This window comes from Tupaia chinensis, unplaced genomic scaffold (genome assembly GCF_000334495.1).
Source record: "Tupaia chinensis unplaced genomic scaffold, TupChi_1.0 Scaffold148012_1, whole genome shotgun sequence".
NCBI classification, from domain to species: domain Eukaryota; kingdom Metazoa; phylum Chordata; class Mammalia; order Scandentia; family Tupaiidae; genus Tupaia; species Tupaia belangeri.
The window spans coordinates 1870440-1874935 of NW_006207862.1; the positions used below are offsets into that span (position 1 = coordinate 1870440).

The 4496-nt window shown below is 52.2% G+C and overlaps 1 long non-coding RNA gene across 2 annotated transcripts in view; it reads left to right on the forward strand.

Annotated features, from left to right (window-relative positions):
- The first annotated feature begins 4142 nt into the window (after positions 1–4142).
- The window catches only part of LOC114006436 (uncharacterized), a 25403-nt gene continuing 25049 nt past the window's right edge, over positions 4143–4496 (forward strand). The window contains exon 1 of one of the 2 annotated variants that reach the window (XR_003548149.1): positions 4143–4211. This is a non-coding gene — a long non-coding RNA (uncharacterized LOC114006436). Of the gene's footprint in view, positions 4212–4272; positions 4352–4496 lie in introns of those variants that run through there. The other variant, XR_003548150.1, reaches the window with a different exon arrangement.

A 4496-nucleotide genomic window follows, 5' to 3' on the forward strand; every position in this document is an offset into this window, starting at 1 on the left:
GTGCCCAAAATCCCGAGAGAATGGAGGAGAAGGGATTGCGGTGTGGCCATCCCCCCCTGGGGGGGTGATTTCTCGCTTTCTGTCTCTATGTCTCTGTCTGTCTGGCGAGCACACGCGCCCTATAGCAAAAACCTCTCCAAAAGAAAAAAAAAGAAAAAAAAGTTAAATAAAATAATAATATATATATTTTAAATTAAAAGTAACGCATCAAATTCAGAATTTCACCAGTATTGCTGCTTAGAACGAGACCATGTTAAAACAATAATTTAACATTGTTTTAAAGAAGGAAAAATTATAGCAAATAATACTCAAGACAGCACTGGGAGCAGAAATTATAAAGGTAGTTTGAGAAACGCTTACTGAGTTGAGATGGCAAGAGGAAAATGAAAGGAGGTCAATTTCCCAGAGCGGGCAGAGTGGCTGAGATACGGAAGAGAGAGAGCAGAGATAGCAGGGCAACGAGGAGAGGCATGTGGATGGCTGAGCAGGGAGAGTCCTGCCTCTAGATGCCCTGGCTCTGGTCCTGGAACAGTCTGTCTCCCCAGCACTGGGCTCTCAAGTGTGTGAGCAGGCAAGGCGGGGCTTCCTGTTCACATTCATGGCCCCAAGGCTCAAAGACCCCTTGGATTCCAAGCCCCATGGGTTCTGCTCCCCTCAGATTGCACTCGCCCACATCAGGGGCAATCAGACAATTCTGACCCCACCTGGAGTCTCCCTGCCATGTCACAGCCCACGTGTGTCAGTCTGTGCTGTGGAACTCAGCCAGTGTGGGAGCTCATAGCTTCCCAAACAGAACCCTCCTCCACTCTCAATGTGGGCTCAGACAGAGGCCCTGAGAGAAAAGGTTCTCTGAGACCCTCTGTGTGACATGCCCCTCACTGGACAGTGGGACACAGAGTGAACAAAGTGGTCCTTGGCCTCAGAGCTCATAGCTGAGCCAAGGATACCTGCAGGCACCTGATTGGCCTGTCATGGCCATGACAGCTGCAATGGAGCAGTGTCTAAGACAGTGGGGACTGGGCGAAACCATCACCTCTGCCTGGGGGTCCTCAGTCTCCTAGAACCTGCACTTCCATTGAGGCAGAGGAAGAGGACATTTCCTCCTCCCACCCCATGAAAAGGCTCAGGCGCCTCCATTGCCCTCCACCCAGCACCAGCACTGGGCATCCTAATGCTGTCTCTTGAGCCAGAGTTTCTCAAACCCTGGGTCTACAGACAGGTTCCCTAGAGTCCGAGCACTCTCTGTGAGCTTTTAAGATGCTTTTGTTTTCATTTTTGAATAATCTAAGAAAATCAATATAAACATATTCTACATCATTTAGATGCTTGGCTTATAGCCGAATATGTGATCACAGAATTTTAATGTCTGCATTTGCACTGATGTTTATGAGAAGCAGTTAGGGTGTTTTTGTTTTTTTGTTTTTGATTGAAGTAAAGTTATGCACAGAAAAATACACAACTCTTCTTTTTTTTTTTTTTTGAGAGGTTTTTGCTATAGGGCGTGTGCGCTCGCCAGACAGAGAGAGACAGAGAGACAGAAAGCAGGAAATCACCCCCCAGGGGGGATGGTCATGCCACAATCCCTTCTCCTCCATTCTCCTCTTGGGATCTTGGGCACACACTCACACGTGCCCAGCGTGAGTTTAAGCCTCCGGGTCCGGAACTCGAACCGCAGTCGACTACGTGGGAGTCCAGCTACACAGCCATTACGCTAACTGCTGGTCCCTAAAATACACAACTCTTAAGTAGATAGTTGAGTGAATTTTCACGGAGAGCACATCTGTGAAGTCAACATTCTGGTGAATGAACTGAATGTTATTGCCATTGTCCCTGCCAGAGTCCCTTCTCGTGAACTTCTAGTCATCACGCCCCTCAAAGATGACCTGCCCATAGGTGAGTTTTGCCTGGTTTTGCTCTTTCGGTTGGAGGGTCACACGGAATGACTCTCAGGTCTCGCACCTCCTTCTCCAAACATCACGCCTGTGAGATCTGTCCATGTTGCATGTAGCCAGAGCTGCAGTGGTTAACTTTTTTTTTTTTTTAAGAATTATTTTAACTCTATTTATTTTATTTTTATTATTTATTTATTTTAATTTGACCAGAGAGAGAGAGAGAAAGCAAGCTGCCGGGTCCAGGACTCGAACCACGGTCAGCCATGTAGGAGTCTAGCACCTTAACCACCATGCCACCTGACAACCCCAAATAGTTCTTTATTTTCTTTCTTTCTTTTTTTTGGAGAGGTTTTCTCTATAGGGCACGTGCGCTCACCAGACAGACAGAGACATAGAGACAGAAAGCGAGAAATCACCCCCCAGGGGGGATGGCCACACCACAATCCCTTCCCCTCCATTTTCCTCTTGGGATCTGGGACACGCACGCACACATGCCCAGCGTGAGTTTAAGCAGCCGGGTCCGGGACTTGAATCGCGGTCGACTACGTGGGAGTCCAGTGACATAGCCATTACGCTAACTGCTGGTCCCGTGGCACTACTAGATTTAGAAGATAACCACTGCTGGGACCAGCAGTTAGTGTAATGGCTATGTCGCTGGACTCCCACGTAGTCAAGCGCGGTGCACGTCCTGGACCCTGCGACTTAAACTCACACCGGGTGCGTGTGCGTGCGTGCCCAAGATACCGAGAGGACAACAGAGAAGGGATTGCGGTGTGTCCATCCCCCCTGGGGGGTGATTTCTTGCTTTCTGTCTCTCTGTCTCTGTCTGCCTGGTGAGCGCACGCGCCCTATAGCGAAAACCTCTCCAAAAAAAAAAAAAAAATCTAATAGGGTTCTCAGAAGTGGGGCTTGGGAGTTCATGAACGAACTAGTTAGGGAAAAGCATATTTGGGTGGTTGCTGTTCAGAGGGAGCTGAAAGCACCCACCTGTGGGCATGCAGCCTTGCCCTGGGCATTCATTTCAAAGCCTGGGTCTTGCCCAAAGGCTGAATCCAGACTCCCAGACCTATTGTTTCCAAGCACCCTGCTGAGTCAGCCTCAGGGCCTTTGCAGATGCTGTTCCCTCTGCCAAGACTGCTCTCTCCTTGCTTGGGACTTAGCAAATGCTTATGTGTCTCCCTTCATTTGAAAGGCTGCCTCCTCTGTGAGGTCTTCCCTGGGTAGACTTGGCACCCCTTCTCTTGCGCTTCTACGTGCTTTGTCCACATCACCCTGCAGCATTTCTCACACCACGTGGTCATGTAGGCCTGTCTCCCCCACTACACTGTAGCCTTCCTGAAACTGGGAATGTGGAATGACACTGGACTGTCTCCCAGAGTGATAGAGGAGAGAGTCTTGACGCACCCAACCCAGGGCCATCTCTGCACCAGCTCACAGGGCTTCAGCTGACCTGGGCATCTTTGCACCATCAGCAAGTGGACAGTGTTGGAACTGTGGCAAGGGGCCTCCTGGGACAGGCCACCACACAAAGGAATTAAATGCCTGGAGAAACCTGCTAAGGCCCAGTGCCAGGCCCCAGGACCCAGGGTGAGATATTTTACCAGACAAGCATCAGTTTCCTCGCCTGTGAAATGGGGATGATGAACCTGGTCACCTTCCTCTTTCCTGGGAAGAGTTTCAAGTTAATGAATGCCCAAGACCGGACATGACTCTACCTAAGACAGACTGCAAGCTGCCTTGAGGCAAGGGAATGTCCTTGGTGACCCTTGGTTGTCTCTTCCTGCCCAGGACTTTAGGACACTGTGAGACCCACAATTCAGTCACAGCTGCTTGTTTCTGACCCCCACCCTGCCCTGGGTCTTGGCTTTCAAGCTCAATTCTGCTTGCTAAGCAACTACTCGGCTGGTCTTACCTAAGTCTGCCCATCCCCAGGCCCTGCCCCTGCAGGGCTTTGTCCACTCTGTTGCAGTAACTGGGTTTCTTCGTCCCCTCTAATACAACTCTGCCCACAGCAGCCCTCCCTTACTGGAGGCAGCCTTCGCCTGGGGGGCACGCTGAAGCACAGCTCACTCTGGGCTCCGAGGGTTTAAGTTCCCCAACCTCTCACCCCCAGACCATCATTAAGGTAGAAACGGGGTACGTGTGACCACAGTGTGGCGAGGCCTAGCGACCAGCAGACTCCGCCCCTGAAGGGAAACGCGAGCTGCAGCTGCCTGCTGCCATGGTAACCAATACCAACCCCCCCCCAGCCTCCACATTGGCTACCGAGGTCGAGGTCCCGCCTCCGCTTTCAGAAGAGACCAACCGGAGAGCAGATGGGTGAGAAGGGTGGAGGGATTAGGGGGAGACCTGCCTCCCGCCACCCCCCATCTGGCAGCGAGATCTGTGGACACGCAGCCCAACTTCTCAGGCCGTTCTGCCGACGGTGGCGCTGTGCCCAAGATCAGTGGGCGCCCGGGGTCGGCGTCTCTCGCGGGACGTTCCCGCGGGCGTGGCCGGGGAGGCGCGGGGGAGACGCGGGGCTGAGAGGCGGGAACGAAGGAAGCGTCTGTTCTTCCCAGCACCCCAGTCTCCGCGGAGGCCCGGCTCCCGCGGCCGGGGGCG